This window comes from Symphalangus syndactylus, chromosome 8, assembly GCF_028878055.3.
Source record: "Symphalangus syndactylus isolate Jambi chromosome 8, NHGRI_mSymSyn1-v2.1_pri, whole genome shotgun sequence".
Classification (NCBI taxonomy): Eukaryota; Metazoa; Chordata; class Mammalia; order Primates; family Hylobatidae; genus Symphalangus; species Symphalangus syndactylus.
The window spans coordinates 91,733,215-91,752,281 of NC_072430.2; the positions used below are offsets into that span (position 1 = coordinate 91,733,215).

The window sequence follows — 19,067 nt, forward strand, 5'->3', positions numbered from 1 at the left end:
GTTCCAAGCATAATAAAAAATAGGCATAGTTCTAGTCACCTCAGTTTATCATTGAAAATACTGATTCAACTGGTCTACCTAGTATATGATACCAAGAATGAATTATTTGCTTAACAATTCTCTCCCATATATGACAAAATTATTTTCAATAATGGCCATGAAGTTAAATTATACATAATACTTGAGGTATTAGATATGCCAAACAAAATAACAAATATTCAGTAATTAATAAGTGAATTTTAATACAACTGGAATTTCTGCAAAACAATTTAAGTTATATTAAATAGCTGCCATTTTATTATCTGTTATTTAGTTTTCCAGTAATCAACTAAGTTATGAAAAAATATGCATTTTAGTTTTAAATATGTATTTTTAAAATTAGGTATTATTTTTCATACATGGGATAAAATTTGCACTTAACAAAAATATTGTTCCTCCCAGTTCAGACTCTATTTCAATGTTTAAAAATTTAAATGCATGCACACACACAAACTCCAAGTGAGCAAATAGAATAACAAAATTCAAATAATGTAAGTTTTGTTTCCCCCTCTTAGAAACTTTTCTTTCATACTTTATTTTGAGTTTACTCTTTAAATGCAAGAATTGGCGGTTCTCCAGGTGTCGGAGACCAAATGGCACAGAAGGGGAACTAGAATGATTCAAGATTGTTGTGAATTGGGTGTTCTGTATTATTAGGAGTTCTCAGAATTAACTTCCATGTAGAAAACACATCTTCACAAGAAATCTGCCCTAGCAGAGGTTTTCCATGAGGGCTCCATGCATGCAGCAAACTTCAGCCTGAACATCCATGCATTTCCCTACACCTATTGAAATGTAGCCGGAGGTTCCCAAACCTTAATTATTGCCTTCTGTGCACCTGCAGGGCCAACACTGCATGGGAAATGCCAAGACTAGGGGATTGCACCATCTGAAACATGGCCTGAGCTGTATGTTGGCCTCTTTTAGCCACAGTTGGGATGCAAGGCACCAAGTCCTGAGACTGCTCAAAGCAGCAAGGCCCTGGGCATCACCTATGAAACCATTTTTTCCTCCTAAGCCTTGGTGCCTATGATAGGAGGGGCTGCTGTGAAGACCTCTGACTTGCCCTGGAGACATTTTCCTCTTTGCCTTGATAATTAACATTTGGCTCCTTGTTACTTGTGCAAATATCTGAAGCAGGTTTGAATTTTTCCCCTGAAAATGGGTTTTTCTTTCATATTGTATCATCTGGTTGTGAATTTTCAAAACTTTTATGCTGTGCTTCCCTTTTAAACATATGTTTTAATTTCAGATTATCTCTCTCAAGTTCAAAGTTCCCCAGATCTCTAAGGCAGGGACAAAATGCTGCCACTCTCTTTGCTAAAGCATAGCAAGAGTGACTTTTGCTACAGTTCCCAATAACTTCCTCGTCTCCATCTGAGATCACCTCAGCCGGACTTCAGACACTATCCTTTTCAAAATGGCCATGGGCAAGTGGGAATCTGTAGTTTTGTTCACCACATGTTTTTGTGTTTACCAGTTTTGCTAGGTAAGCATGGCTTACATAGGACATTAATCTTATGATTTATGGAGGGAAATCAGTTACCATTCTATTTGGAGAAAGCTTTCAAGTTCTTCAAATAGTTATCCAAGTATCTTTATATAGGCTCTTCTATAGAGACAGTAAATCGGGAATGCTTAATCTTTCATCACTGTTCTAATTATTTAGTATTTTAGATTCTATTTAATCAATCTGTTTGATGGAACTTTTAACTGATTACCTTCTTTTTTTATTTGTTTTTTTACATCTCATAAAGGCACATAGAGCATGTATTACACAGAATGATTTTTTTAACGCTTCCTACATGCAATAGCTTGGGTTATACACTTAAATAACTTGCTTATTTGTGAAATTCCTGTGACACATACTGAATGAAACTTTGTTTTTTCTTTGTTCTCCCCAGAATGTTTTCAACTGCCCTTGTGCGACTAAACATTTTCCATCTGTGATTTGCTCAGTTTGTTTTTCATGTTGTTACTAGATTTTCTGTTTTATTTATTGTTTCTGAATCAGTGAACCAAGGTTACCCACTTTCCAAGGTAGGAGATCCTTGAAGTCTGAATCCATATGCTCCTTTTAACATCTTCAGGTTATTAATGAAGACATTTGATAGATACTAGGTATAGTAACAATAACTCATAAAGAAACTATAGCACATATGTCTACACATCAAGTAAAATATTAATTAAAGACATAAATCAATCCTTATATGTAACTTGAAATCTGTATTAAGGTTATCCAGAGAAACAGAGCCAAGAGAATATATGTGTATATATCAGTATTTATCACTGACATTGTTTAGAATTGCCAGTGCCTAATAAAGAGCAACTAAGTGTATATATATATATATAAAATAACTAAGTATATGTATTTTATATACACACATACCAAGTATAACTAAGTATACATATATATTATGTATATAAAAGAAAATTTATTATGTGAATTGGCTCATATGATTATATAGGCCAAGAAGTCCACAATATGCTACCTACAAACTGGAGAATCAGAAAAGTCAGTGTTGTAATTCAATCTGGGTCTGAAGGCCTGAGAACTGGGAGCTCACAGTATAATTCCCAGTCCAAGGCCAAAGGCCTGAGAACCAGAGGTAGTGGGGGCAGCTGGTATAAATCTCAGAGTTTGAAGGCCCAAGAATCAGGAACTCTAATATCTGAAGTCAGAAGATGGATACCCCAGCTCCAGAAGAAAGAGAGAGAATTTGCCCTTACTGCCACTTTTTATACTATTTGGGCCCTCGTCAGATTGGATAAGGTCCACCCACATTGGTGCAGGTGGAATTTCGTTATTCAATCTACCAATTCCAATGCTAATCTCTTCCAGAAACATCCTCTCAGGCACACCAAGAAATAATGTTTTATCAACTGTCTGGAGGTTCTTTAACCTGGTTAAACAGACACATAAAATTAACTATCACCATACCAATAAATCAATTTGGTCATCAAAGAAGCAAAATTCAAAGAACTAGACATGCAAAAGATTAACTGGGGAATCGCCAATGAAGGATAAGTTAAAGAGAGCAGGGGGAGGCAAGAAAAGCATTCAGACCATGAGGCAGGTCTAACACCTGTGCAAGAAGAAAAAGTAGGGAAAATTGAGGAGCCAGAGCTTCAGACCGCAGCGTATTTCTGACATTAGCCACTGGCTGCTGGGGAAATGTCTGAGGAAGTGCTGCCTGTTCAAAGAACCTTGTACTAAGCAAGTATCTTGACTCTAGGGTTCTGGACCCACACTGTACTCACTGTCTGAGAGCAGTCTGGAATGCCTCATGGATGAAAAGGTACAGTAACTGGAGAGTTTCAATCAGTTTTCCTCTCTTATTTTGCATATGAAAACATTGCATGCAAAAGAGAGAGTATTGCCTAATTAAGATACGTAGTAACTGCTTAAAAAACACTTTTGGAAGAAATATAAAGTCTACAAAGAAACTTAATATAGTGTTTTGAAGAATATATTTTAATTCAGTGGGAACTAGATTGTTTATGTAATAAATGTTGTTGATGAGATTATTTAATCATCTGCTAGAAGTAGGAATTTTACTTTATTTATTCATTTAAGAATAATTGTCAATCAAGTAAGTAACTAAATGAAAAGCAAAGTAGTAAATATATTGCAAGAATACTAGTAAAAATTTGAAGTGCTATAGATCTTCCTGAACAAAGAAGGTAATTCAGAATCTATAAAGTAAAAGATGGATATATATTTATGTATACTTGTTATTGTATGGCAAAGGATACCACAAAATAGCTTAAGACAAATTGGAGGAACTGGTACCATTCCTTCTGAAACTATTCCAATCGATAGAAAAAGAGGGAATCCTCCCTAACACATTTTATGAAGCCAGCATCGTCCTGATATCAAAGCCTGGCAGAGACATAACCAAAAAAGAGAATTTCAGACCAATATCCTTGATGAACATTGATGCAAAAATCCTCAATAAAATACTGGCAAACCGAATCCAGCAGCACATCAAAAAGCTTATACACCATGATCAAGTGGGCTTCATCCCTGGGACGCAAGGCTGATTCAACATATGCAAATCAATAAATGTAATCCAGCATATAAACAGAACCAAAGACAAAAACCACATGATTATCTCAGTAGATGCAGAAAAGGCCTTTGACAAAATTCAACAACCTTCATGCTAAAAACTCTCAATAAATTAGGTATTGATGGGACGTATCTCAAAATAATAAGAGCTATCTATGACAAACCCACAGCCAATATCATACTGAATGGGCAAAAACTGGAAGCACTCCCTCTGAAAACTGGCACAAGACAGGGATGCCCTCTCTCACCGCTCCTATTCAACATAGTGCTGGAAGTTCTGGCCAGAGCAATCAGGCAGGAGAAGGAAATAAAGGGTATTCAATTAGGAAAAGAGGAAGTCAAATTGTCCCTGTTTGCAGATGACATGATTGTATATCTAGAAAACCCCATTGTCTCAGCCCAAAATCTCCTTAAGCTGATTAGCAACTTCAGCAAAGTCTCAGGATACAAAATCAATGTACAAAAATCACAAGCATTCTTGTACACCAATCACAGACAAACAGAGAGCCAAATCATGAGTGAACTCCCATTCACAATTGCTTCAAAGAGAATAAAATACCTAGGAATCCAACTTACAAGGGATATGAAGGACCTCTTCAAGGAGAACTACAAACCACTGCTCAATGAAATAAAAGAGGATACAAACAAATGGAAGAACATTCCACGCTCATGGGTTGGAAGAATCAATATCGTGAAAATGGCCATACTGCCCAAGGTAATTTATAGATTCAATGCCATCCCCATCAAGCTACCAATGACTTTCTTCACAGAATTGGAAAAAACTACTTTAAAGTTCATATGGAACCAAAAAAGAGCCCACATTGCCAAGTCAATCCTAAGCCAAAAGAACAAAGCTGGAGGCATCATGCTACCTGACTTCAAACTATACTACAAGGCTACAGTAACCAAAACAGCGTGGTACTGGTACCACAACAGAGACATAGATCAATGGAACAGAACAGAGCCCTCAGAAATGATGCCGCATATCTACAACTATCTGATCTTTGACAAAACTGACAAAAACAAGAAATGGGGAAAGGATTCCCTATTTAATAAATGGTGCTGGGAAAACTGGCTAGCCATATATAGAAAGCTGAAACTGGATCCCTTCCTTACACCTTATACAAAAATTAATTCAAGATGGATTAAAGACTTACATGTTAGACCTAAAACCAGTAAAATCTTACAAGAAAACCTAGGCAATACCATTCAGGACATAGGCGTGGGCAAGGACTTCATGTCTAAAACACCAAAAGCAATGGCAACGAAAGCCAAAATTGACAAATGGGATCTAATTAAACTAAAGAGCTTCTGCACAGCAAAAGAAACTACCATCAGAGTGAACAGGCAACCTACAGAATGGGAGAAAATTTTTGCAACCTACTCATCTGACAAAGGGCTGATATCCAGAATCTACAATGAACTCAAACAAATTTACAAGAAAAAAACAAACAACCCCATCAAAAAGTGGGCGAAGGACATGAACAGACACTTCTCAAAAGAAGACATTTATGCAGCCAAAAAACACATGAAGAAATGCTCATCATCACTGGCCATCAGAGAAATGCAAATCAAAACCACAGTGAGATACCATCTCACACCAGTTAGAATGGCCATCATTAAAAAATCAGGAAACAACAGGTGCTGTAGAGGATGTGGAGAAATAGAAACACTTTTACACTGTTGGTGGGACTGTAAACTAGTTCAACCATTGTGGAAGTCAGTGTGGCGATTCCTCAGGGATCTTGAACTAGAAATACCATTTGACCCAGCCATCCCATTACTGGGTATATACCCAAAGGACTATAAATCATGCTGCTATAAAGACACATGCACACGTATGTTTATTGCAGCACTATTCACAATAGCAAAGACTTGGAACCAACCCAAATGTCCAACAACGATAGACTGGATTAAGAAAATGTGGCACATATACACCATGGAATACTATGCAGCCATAAAAAGTGATGAGTTCATGTCCTTTGTAGGGACATGGATGAAACTGGAAACCATCATTCTCAGTAAACTATCTCAAGGACAAAAAACCAAACACCACATGTTCTCACTCATAGGTGGGAATTGAACAATGAGAACACATGGACACAGGAAGGGAAACATCACACTCTGGGGACTGTTGTGGGGTTGGGGGAGGGGGGAGGGACAGCATTAGGAGATATACCTAATGCTAAATGACGAGTTAATGGGTGCAGGAAATCGACATGGCACATGGATACATATGTAACAAGCCTGCACATTGTGCACATGTACCCTAAAACCTAAAGTATAATAATAATTTAAAAAAAAGAAAAAAAAAGACAAATAAATGACAACTAAATATGTATATCATCATGAATTATACAGTTATTACTGCCTATAAATATGTCCTGTAAATTAATTTAAAAGACAAATATCAAATTAGATAAATGACAATTGTCGCAGACATCATTAGTCACCATCAAATATTCACCAATTGTAGCTCACATATTTCCCAGTCTTACTTATATATATTGTTAGATTGAGGCCATAGGACTAGTCATTGTAAGAAGAAGTGATAGTTATATTTTGGAGCTAAGGCTGCCATGAGCTATGTCTCCTCTATAATTCTTTGCTTCTTGGAAGATTATTATTTTCATTCTCTTAATGATTAACTGGTTTTTATTTTCAGAAAGTGATGTTTTAAGGATACAGTCTTAGAAAATTTAAAATAAACAGAAAAAAGTATGCAGTTAATTATTTAATAATGCATTTTCCTTTGCTTTTGGCAAATCTAAATGATATTCCTTGAATTAATCTGAGTAGTCACTGGATGTCACTGTTGCTTTACCACATATGTCTGTTTTGTTTATAAAGACAATTATTTAAGGTATTTTCTAAATAAGCACTTTATTAAAAGAAGCAAATCCACATCATAAATATCTGTCAATAATATTTAGGTCAAAGCCACATAAGATATCAAGAATTTTAAAACATTCCATTTTTAAATTTACATGCTATATGTTTCTTCCTAGGCTTATAGACATGCTTCAAAGAGCATTCATTGAGAAAATTTTACAATATTAAAAAAGTTATTTGAACAATGACTGCTTTTTCAAAATAGAGAAATAAGCTTTAGGTTACATATGGTGCATGAATAACATTTTACAAATTAAAAATTATAACAAAAAACATTTAAAATCATACGTGCATATATACTCAAATATTAGAAATGTATATATTTAATATAAAATTAGAATGTTTATTCTATAGATATCTTTCCACTTCAATATGATATATTTACTGAAAATTTTATGTTTAAAATATTTTCCATTAGGAAAAAAAAAGTTTGAAGGAAAGTAGTTTATCACAACTGCCATATAACCGCAAGAGAGTATAACTACCAGATGAAACTGTGAATACAGATCAGCTTATTTTGCAAAGTGCTTTATGCAAAAACTGTTCCTACACTTGTGCTTCCATGCTTCGAACAGGCCCCACCCACAAACCCATTGTCTGGCTAAACTCTTCTCACCTTAATATCCTTTCCTTAGGGACTGCTATACTGAAACTTATTAGTTACATCACCTTAGAACATTGCTTTTTACTGTTTTTTGTTTGTTTGTTTTTGGTTTTTTTTTTTTTCATTTACCACCCAGGTCATTACCAGTTGAATGTCTACTTACACTACTGGGCTGTAAACTTCCTGAAGGTGGCACAGTATCTGCTTTATTGATTGCTTATATCCAATAGCACATAAAAATTATACATAAACATGTGTTAAATAGTAAAATTTTGTGAAGCAATAACGCGTTTAGCGCTATAAAAAAAGTTACACTAAATGTGATTTATAAACATAAAAATATTACTAAAATTTGGAAGGGAGGGATTGGGATAAAGCTCTAAATCTGATATAAATTACATTTGTCAAATAAGCTTTCAACTATTCCCTGGATTGAAGAACATGTGAATACATATAGGGAGACTTTCAAAGCTCACATCTTTTCATACAGCATTTTCTACTGTGTTTTACTTTGGATCATAGATCTACATTTACCGTCACTGAGAAAATAATGATAAAACATTGTTTACATATGCCAATGATCAATGTAAATATGACTTAATGCAAAATTTTATATTTTAAATATTCTATTTTCTTTTGCCTTTAAACATTTCCTGGATTTCAGGCAAAAGTTGTTCCAGGCTTATCTTGTATCTCAGCCCTAGAAACAGTCATTTTTTTCCACATTGCCACATTCCTTAAATTGGAATATGGTATTTAAAGTAAATGTATTGCTTCAATGTCCCCTCAATGTAAAGATCTAGGGACAATGCACTTTTTATACATACATGTACATATGCAACTATATTATTTGTGCATCTGTCTATCTATCTATCTATCTATCTATCTATCTATCTATCTATCTATCATCTATCTATCTATCTATCTATCTATCTATCTATCATCTATCTATCATCTTAAAAATCAGAGGATAGCACCAATATCTCTGATTCCAAATCAGTACCTCAGGGTTCATTTTACTTTTTTAGTAGACTGACAGTATTAAATTGTAACACAAAGAATAAAATAAATGTATGAAAATACATACTAACATAGATAAATGATAGACTAGATAGATCATGCCGGAGAAATGACAAAACTTTCTTACCAAAGAACAATATTCAAATAGTAAATGTAGACAGGATGAGAGAAATAGAAATTTACCATAGCAATTCATGTGTGTGAAACTTTAAAGAGAAATAGCATATCTGCAAGTGCTCAAAATATCTCCTTGAAAATATGTATTACTTAGGTGATTTTTAACATATGTCCACAAATTATTTGATATCCCTCTCACAAGGAGATGATACTTAATTCCCTTCCATGTGTGCTGGAGAAACCTGTCAGGCACCACTTAACCAAGTGATGAAGGTTAATATAATTCCTGTTGACATCATTCATATACCCCTTGATATGTGGTGAGAAAGCCACTTTACCTTTCTGGTATTTTTCATAAAATCCGTACCTCAAGTCTAATCAAGAGGAAACACCAGACAAAGTCAAATGAAGGAATGATGTACAAAATACCTTACCAGTACTCTTCAAGTGAGTCAAAGTCATGAAAGAAAAGAGAAGACTGAAAAACTATCACAGTTTTGAGGAGACTAAAGAGCATTGTTACTAAATGCCATCTGGTATCATGGATTGGACTATGGAATAGAAAAAGGACATTAGTGGAAAAAACTAGTAAAATTTTAATAAAATCTATAGTTAAATAGCATTATGGTTATTGAGGTTAATTTATTAGTTTTATTAAAGATATCATCGTTATGTAAATATTAACATTAGGGAAAACTGAGTGAAGAGTATGGGAAAACATTCTGTTCTGTATCTGAATCTCCTTTGGAAATATTTCAATTTCAAAATATTTGTAAGCAAGATACGATTATTCCTGTTACATATCTATTTCTAAATCTGATACGAATAGCACTTCTAGTATGTTATATTAGTTACATAACATATTACTGAGTCTTGCAAATATGTATACAATTTATACCGTTAGGCACCTGACAAGATTTATATAATAAAAAGTGAATCCTCTTGCTTTCTTTATGCTAGGGTCTATCAGTTTTATGTTTTTTAGGCACAAAAGCAGAAATAGTTGCAGTACAGGCTATAGATTCCTCAGAATACAGATTAATGCTGGAGTTACACAGAACTTTCCAACGGATACAAAATTCCTTTTAGATGTTCCTGTTTTCATGAAGAAATTGGAATTCAAGTTTGGATCTCTGTACTGAATAGAAATGCAACAAGACCAAAACATCCTGGAATTTCCAGAACAACATTATTACAGAAGGTTTCTGGGCACCTAAAATTGACATAATAACCGGAACACAGAGTCGAAATGAAGCAGGTAAGTGAATACTTCAAAAGAAAATCACCAGGATTCAAAACACTCTCATAACATAAATGTTTTCTTATCTATGATCCTTTATTCTTTAATAAATATTCCATACAACAAGTAATTATAGATAATTACTATAATTAGTAGTAGCTAGAGATAATGGCCTTGGTCTGTGGTGTGCAATATAGACACATGTACAGACACGTGAAACATTGTCCTCTCTGTGCACCGAAGTACCTATTAGTGGCAATCATTGTTGGTCCTTGGAGGATGATTTTTGCAAGAGTCTTCTAAAATACAGACTGAAAAAACTGACATACTGTAAGTCATAGTTATAAAACATATAAGAAAATATGTATTTATGCACAGTTAATTAGATGTTTTGTCCCACTGAATACTTATGCTGGCAAACACTTGTATCTTAAACTAACAAAACAAAAACTATCACCTCACAGTTGTTTATCTGTAAGAGACTGCAATAAAATTCACAGTACATCCTAGAGTTTATATGACAGAGTTATATAGAAAATTTGATCTCATTTTAAGGACTAAATATTTTGAAATGGACAAAAAGGAAAATCAAAATTATATGAATTATTGTGTTATTAACCTCAGTAATGTAGATTCAAAAGTAGTCATGAAAAGTCCCTTTTCCCTTTTGTAATAAAATCACACTGATAAAATTCTGGTCTACACTAATAGGACCTGTGGCTTTTTTAAAGGACAGGTAGTGTTTAATACAGATTCTAGAAAGTGAGTTGGGTCACTATCTCTTTCATGGTACTGTTGACTTCAAAATTATTGCATACTGCAATCTTGCTTGTCATGTTAAATGTGTGAATACATTTTAGCGATATTAATAACAAAATAACAAGATTTTTGTCTTGCAAATACCTATAATTAATTTATTATTGATAGAATATTTCCATTGGTATAAATTATGTAACAGATATGTAGAAAAAATAAAGCATAATAGGATCAAATTTGTATTATAATAGTAAGCAAAGGAAAGAAATTGACCACATATCTGAGAAATAAAAAACACATAAATATAGGTGATGGAGAAAGGTTTTAAGGAACTCAAACTACTCACCATGGATAGTAAAGCACACATATATCATATCTGAGAAATAAGAAATATATAAATACAGGTGATGTAGAAAGCATTTATGGAATTCAAGCTACTCACCATGGACAGTAAGGTACAAATACAAGAGTTTGGTACTGGTATTAATGATAGCACTTTTTAATATAACACTAGTCTGTGGAAGAATGTTAATTTCTCCCACTATTAGGGTAGCCATATAATTTATGGTTCTCTAAAAGTCAAAGGGTCTTAAATCTGAAGAGATTCTGGAAGAACAGGGGTGCTTAACTTATGCAGCAAAGTGGGATGTGCGGTCATCCCTCCTAAGATTCATTCTCTACTAATTTTATAATAATGACATTTTAAAACCAGAGTCATGTCTTTCCAAACAAAGATTACTTTTTCCAGCTTCCCTTAAAGTTACATGCAGCCATGTGTTTAATTCTGCTGTCTGGAATATCATTGGTGGTAAACTATTTTATATCAGATAGACGAGGGCATGAACTAAGAATGGCAAAGAGTGTGGAAGGAGCTTCATATCATGACATGATATCATAACTAACATTCCTGATTTTTATGGAATAAAGTCACTGTAACAGCCAAGTTTTTTAACAAGAGATAAACTTATATGTCCTTTTAAACTACTGTTATTATATGTCTGCCATCTGCAACTTATCCTCACATAAAAACACAAAATATAATAATATGCCTAACAGAACATATATAGCAAAGAATAAAAATGTATAGCAAAAATATTTTTTCAGACTATTGGAAATAGTAAGATGTATTGCTTTAGATAATTATTAATGTTTTAGAGTAACAACCTAGGAAATAAGTGGAAAGCATATATCTGGGAATACAAGCGATTAAATTAATCAATAAGATATGAAATAATGTATTAGTTTTAGGAAAATTATGGTGACCAAAGAGTAACCGAATCAACCAATCTGTATCTGTCTATCTATCTATCTACCTGAGACAAAAATGTTGTTACTAGACAATTTGCATACTCAGCCAGCATTGAATAGAATAAATTCAATAAAATTAGTATGATCAAACATGTATGTCCATGTAGCTGATACAGGTTGTGTATCACTTATTCAAAAATGCTTGGGACCAGAAGAAATCATTCAGATCTTGGATTGGTTTGTATTTTGTAATATTTACATCTATATAATAAGCTATCTTGATGATAGAACCCAAGTCTAAACATGAAATACATTTATGTTTCACATACACCTTATACACATGGCCAGAAAGTAATTTTATAACACTATTTAAATAATTTTGGGCATGAAACAAATTTTTAACTGCATTTCTATTGTAACCCATCACATGAGATCAGGTGTGAAATTTTTCACTTCTAATGTAATGTTAGCACTCAAAACGTTTTGGATTCTTCTTAGCATTTCGAATTTTCGGTTTTCAGATTAGGGATCCTCATCCTGTATAATTAATTACTACCCTAATTAATGCTTGATTATATATTATAAAGCAGGAAATCAATGCAAAACATGTATAGCATTATAATGTATCTTAAAATGTAGCTTTTGTTTTTCTTGAAGATTTATTTTCTTATATTTTGATAAGACCAATGCTAAATTACTTTGAAGACTACTTTTGCTATGCAATCTATTATGTTCCAAAAGCTAGTCATTGTTTTGCCTCTCTACCCTCAAAATCATTCCCCATGCCTTATATTTTATATAATCTTGTAATTTATAAAATGTTTTTGTATCCATACATGATCTTGATTGGTTGGCAAGCAAGTTTCAAGTTTTGGCGTGCATTTTATGTATTTCTTCATACAAACAACCTAAACACGTTGGATTAAATAGGTGTCAACAAGTGTTTCTTTAAAGAGCCATATAATTATCTGTGGACCACATGAAGTTCTTGTTGAATATTATCGCTATTATTATTATTATCATTTCTTAGAAATATAAAACATTTAACTTTTCAGCTCAAAGTCCCATACATAAATAGTTTGCAAGCTGGATTTGGCATGTGGTTTGCAGTTTCCCAGCCCTGGTTTAAAATGACACCATTTTATTTCCTTATAATTCTGTGGATCAGAAATTTGGGCTGGATTTAGCTAGGCTATTATTTTGCTGGTCTCACCTGAGATCACAACCATAAGGTTGTGGTCAACTGACAGCTCCACTGTTACTGTATGGTCTCAGACAGCCTGATTCACATGTTGGGGGTTGGTGCTGGTTGTACAGTGTGCTTCTTTCTCTAAGTGGTCTCTCTCTTCCTCAGGAGGCTGGCCCCAACTTCTTCACATAGTTTTCTCAAGGCCCTAAGAGGGAAATACAGGGAGCTGCAAGTCACAAGACTAGCCTTGATTCAAAGGGTGGAGAAATGGACACTGCCTATGATAGGAGAGTTCAAAACCACATTATAAAGAAGTATGAATACACAGACAGGAGTTATTATAGTAGTTATCTTTATAAGCAATATTTCAATTTTTAAAGATCTTGAAACTTTACGATTTTTTTGTTTAGTAATAATACGTTTTCCTGGAAGGGAGTCATATGACAAACAAAACATAAAATCCCAATTCACTAATTTTCGTAGGATTTATGACTGCTAGTTAGTCTAGAATGCTTGTGCCAGCCAAAATAATATTTTTTTCTCCATAGACAATCAAAACAAAAGACTTTTTTTCTTAATTTTTAAGAAGGAAATAGGATTGTGTTTGAAGTGGGAGACATGAGGTATGAGTAGGGGTAGTTAAATTTTTTAGTGGTTACTATCTTTGGGACAGATGCTGTGAATTGGATCTCTCAGCATACCTGACAGCTTCCCATTAGCCTGTCTTCCCTTGCTGCAGAAGAATGAAACACCATCACAGAATTTCCAGACTCCCCTGAAGCTAATGTCACCTCTTAACTACTACTACCAGTGCTAGAATAAATTGGGAATCACACAGGATGAGGTTAGCTAATCATTCAAGCACTATGGTGATGGTGCTTCCAAACATACCTCGAAAAACCTCTGGCACCCAACCTGACCTATAAATACAATATAATTAAAATGAACGTTCCTGGAGAAGTTTTGTAGAATTTGTCCACTTGATTTAAAATTTTTCATGTAAGAGTTAATGGTCACAGGTAGATAAGAGTTTTGAATCAAAACAAGATACTTTCTTTTTTTTTGAGACGGAGTCTTGCTCAGTCGCCCAGGCTGGAGTGCAGTGGCGCGATCTCGGCTCACTGCAACCTCCGCCTCCCGGGTTCACGCCATTCTCCTGCCTCAGCCTCCCGAGTAGCTGAGACTACAGGCGCCCAGCACCACGCCCGGCTAATTTTTTTGTATTCTTAGTAGAGACGGGGTTTCATCATGTTAGCCAGGATGGTCTCAATCTCCTGACCTCGTGATCCACCCGCCTCGGCCTCCCAAAGTGCTGGGATTACAGGCGTGAGCCACCGCGCCCGGCCACTTTCTTTATCAGATATTAAGACATACTGCAAGGATATAATAAGAATAATGTCATTATATTTGCATGTGACCAGAAAACAAGAACAATGTAACAAAATAGTCTATAAAATTGTCCTATGAATATAGGGAAATTATATGTGATTGGTATGGCTTAATAAATTTGTAAGGAAAGAATGGTTTGTCTGAAGAGGTGAGGACTGAGAAACTCGCTTCCATCTATAGAAAAATAAAGCTTTTCTGGACCTCACAACAGTATAACAGTGAACATTAAATGGACCCAAGACGTCAATGTGAAAGGTTAAACACACTTTCAATAGGAAAAAAAGACACTACCATAATGTGAAGAAGTATTGTTACTTAAGTCTCCCAAGAATGAAATAGGTTTACTCATATTTCTCTTTGGTGAAGGGCACAATAGAGAATTCAAGAGGTGAATTACAGACTGGGAGAGGATAATGGAAACAAAGAGACCAGAAATTAAAATATACAGGAAAATCTTGTCCATTAATAAGAAAAAGACAGTAAATTAGAAGGAAATTGTGCAAAAGATATAAATACTTATCAGAAATATTTTCTGATGGCTAATCTGTTAAAGAGAAGATGCTTAACTTCACTAATAATCAAATAATTAAATGTAATTAAAACATGAGTGTTATAGGGTGACTATTCATTTAGGTTTGCTTAGTTTAATCTCAGTTTATGATTGCAATCTCTTCGCAGTTATTATCTCTTAACTATCAAAAGTGATCCTGCTTTGGATAGATAAAATATATATTTTCTTAATAGCTATCATGTCCTATGAATCAGATATGAAAAAAATGGCAAGTGAATTAACACCAAGAGTTGGTGAGAATACAGAGAATTGAAAGCAAGGTTATCTTGCTGATATAAGTGTAAACTAGAAAAGCCATTTTGAAGGGCAAACTACCAGTTCTTAGTAGATTTGTGCCTCCGTGTTTCCTATGACACTGAAATCCTGCAAGAGCATATGGCCAAGGGACACTCTCATTATCTGTTATTCCATGGCTGTTTGTGGTAGCAGGGAAATGAGGTCACCTAAAGTGTCTTTAAATAGGAAAATGGAAATATGGATTGTAATGGAATACTGTGCAGAAGTTAGGACAAATAACTAGATAAACATACAAAAAGGATCTTAAAATTTAGTGTTGAATTTAAAATTTGAAAAAAAATGTATAGGTGAATATCATTTGTCCAAATTAAAATCACATGCATCAAGTGACACTATTTTTTTTAATGAAAGTACATGCATATTAAAATCTGTACTAAACACATCAGTGTGGTTGGCGAAGGGAGGTGAGTACACAGGGAAAAACTAACGATGAGGGGAAAGCAATTAAATGTGAGTGAAAGAGCCTTGTATAGATGATATTACTGTCTCAAGAGATGAAGGGTACACTTACTTCTGCCCCTTACGTGATGGTATGTATAGATAGTGTATATATGTATACATATGACATTCACATATATATGTATGATTTATAATGTTAAATATTTTACTATGCAAGAAATTAATTTTTTATAAGTTTATTTCTTTATTTCCTGAATGACTTAGCAATTAGCTTTTTTTTTTTTTTTTTTTTACTTTTCTTGAGCTTTTACCTCTCAGTAGTAAGACTACATAGTCATTTATTTATTTATTTTTCCATCAATTATTGGAACTATTTCTTTAATCTCTAATTCTTCATAAGATGCCCAGGAATAGACAAAGTTATTTTAAATATTTGTTTGAAATTCAATTTAAATTTTAAAGAAAAAAATAGTAGAATTGATATTTACTGTGAAATCAATTAATTACAGCAGACTAACATTGATCAGTTATAAGAATAAAACACTTTGAATTTATTTTTTGACAATGTAAATCAATTGCTGAAACACCAGCAATGAACATTATAGATTGATTCTTCCATATTTTAATTGGCTCGGCTGTGTTTGCATTTTGGATTTTGTGAAAATAGGATATAATAAGGAGAAGCATAGTTCAACAAGTGAAAGTATAAATGAGTTATTGACATCAGATTTCTCTAACTCAAAATTCTTGCAAAACATACAGAGTATGGTTGATATTATTCTAGCAATAAAACAAATATGTTTGTACAAATGAAATATGTTCATTAAGGGGTTGTCCTGCTAATTTTTCTAACATTTACTGATCACCCAGCCTTGACTCTTCTAATTGCTTTATGTTTATCACCCTCATTTAATCATCATAGTAGCTCAATGAATTAATGATTAGTATGAGTTCGATTGGGGACAAAGGAGATCCTTCCATGTAATTTAAGTGGAGATTTAATACAGAAAGTGGGTGGTTATAGAACTATGGAAAGGGCTGAAGAATCCGTCATTAAGTTGGGTCCCAGAGAATCACTTTTGGTAAAACACCAGATAGCCAGCTAGAATCACACTCCTTTAGTCACAGTCTTGCAGCAAGGTAATAATCAGAAGAATTGATGGCTCTAGGGATCCACTGCCTTGGCTGGAGACTAGGAATCAGAAAGCTGCTGACCAGTGGTTGACTTCTACTTAATCTACTGAAAGAAAACAGGCACCTTAGGCTTATCCTATCTTCTCTAGTGATTTACTTCCTAAGTCGCAGTCACCAAAAAATGCGTCTCTTTAGAATTATTTAAATGACATCCAAAGCCATAGTTGCAAGGAATCTGGGAAATGTACTTTGTTACTTTCCTGCCTATGTACATTAAACAGAGGCTGGAACGCATGTTAAGTATGCCAGTGCTGAGGAACAGGCTTAGAGAAGTTGTCAGTTGTCAAAACCACATATTGAGTTAATGTCTTGCAATTAAAACACATGTTCCTCTTACAGTAATTGTCACAGAAATATTTTCAATTGTAGAAAACGTGAATAAAAAGCACCAGTTTTCTAAGAGAGGCAAGACATTTTAAGATAAATAACAAAAACTATATTGATGACAAAAATGTGTTTATGGTTAAATGATTGACTAATATAAAGTTGGTTATTCATATAACCTCCTACTTTTAAAACTAGACAGCATCTGGAACATCCCAAGTTCTTAAAATGCTGCAATAAATAGCAGTATTTGTATATAAAAACATGTGACTTCTTAGCTTAAAACATCTATAAAACTAGATTTTAGAATATAATTTTGATTAATTTCGCATTTGCTAAAATTTTGACTAAAAACTAAGGCATTGATTTTTATTAACCCATCAAATTGATGTTTGTCGATATCCGTTTGACTTCTGAAGTAGTCAATGTTATTTATTTCTTTTTAGAAATTCAGAATATAAACATGGCACAAAGTTGTACTTTTAAAGATGAGCTCAATTTGTTACATCAAATAGTGGCTAAAATTAAATGTTATATGTCTACATCTACACCCACATTCATATCTATGGCCATATCCATTTATCTTTCTATTTGTCTCTCACTATTCACACAAATACCTTCAACTCATACCATACATTGCTTTTGTCAATGCCATAATTATTGTTTTACTCTCTATTTAGTAATTGTGAGATCTACATGGAACATGGTTTAAAAGATGAGCTATTATAGGATTTAATTATTTTTTAGGGAGTTCTGTTCAATGTTTTTTAAAAATAAACATTTATGTAATAAAAGTTACTTTAAAACTCCTTGGTATAAGAGCAGTAAGTCTATAGCTTTTTCAGAGATTTATTAGAGAAAACAGTTGGTTTAAGCTAAAAACTTGCGCTGGTTTCAAGAGTGCAAGCACCAATATAAGGGAAAACAAATATCATTTGATTTCTAAAATATGAGACATTACATTGATAGATAAAATTACATTATAAAACTTGTTTCATATTTTGTGTATCCAGAAAGACAAAAATTGAAATGCAGTGGAATATGAATAAGGTCAGGAATTCTTAAAGCAAGTCCGGTTTTGATATTAGAGGCAAACTAATTCTTATCATTTAGTAGAGTAAAAGTAAGTTGTTTGAGTTTCTATTATTTATGAATAATTTACAGCATAGCTATATATTTGTAAATTTTGTTTTTTTAAGAAAACATATTCTTCATAATGGTGCTATCAATTCCATCTCCAACTCAAATTGGAACACAAAATCTTAAAACACAAAATCTTAAGAGTAAAACACTGTATGGCTAGAACCAACCAGTTCTGATGATAAATCTATTAACCTGTCTCCTATTTACATCTACTTATTCTGTCACAATATCTAAGATTTTTAAAAATTAAGACCTTATGAAAACAAACTTAAAAATGAAAAAGATGTGCTAATAATCACAACACTCTCAATAGCATTTTTTTTTTTTTTTTTTTTTTGAGACGGAGTCTCGCTCTGTCACCCAGGCTGGAGTGCAGTGGCGCGATCTCGGCTCACTGCAAGCTCCGCCTCCCGGGTTCACGCCATTCTCCTGCCTCAGCCTCTCCGAGTAGCTGGGACTACAGGCGCCCGCCACCACGCCCGGCTAATTTTTTGTATTTTTTTAGTAGAGACGGGGTTTCACCGTGGTCTCGATCTCCTGACCTCGTGATCCGCCCGCCTCGGCCTCCCAAAGTGC

At 33.8% G+C, this 19,067-nt stretch overlaps 1 protein-coding gene across 1 annotated transcript in view; it reads left to right on the plus strand.

Moving 5' to 3' along the window:
* The window catches only part of GULP1 (GULP PTB domain containing engulfment adaptor 1), a 1,103,064-nt gene that overhangs the window by 111,283 nt on the left and 972,714 nt on the right, over nucleotides 1-19,067 (plus strand). The window contains exons 3-5 of the mRNA XM_063645626.1: nucleotides 1,944-2,079; nucleotides 3,276-3,338; nucleotides 9,831-9,999. The gene's annotated coding sequence lies outside the window, so the exon portion shown is untranslated. The remainder of the gene's footprint in view (nucleotides 1-1,943; nucleotides 2,080-3,275; nucleotides 3,339-9,830; nucleotides 10,000-19,067) is intronic.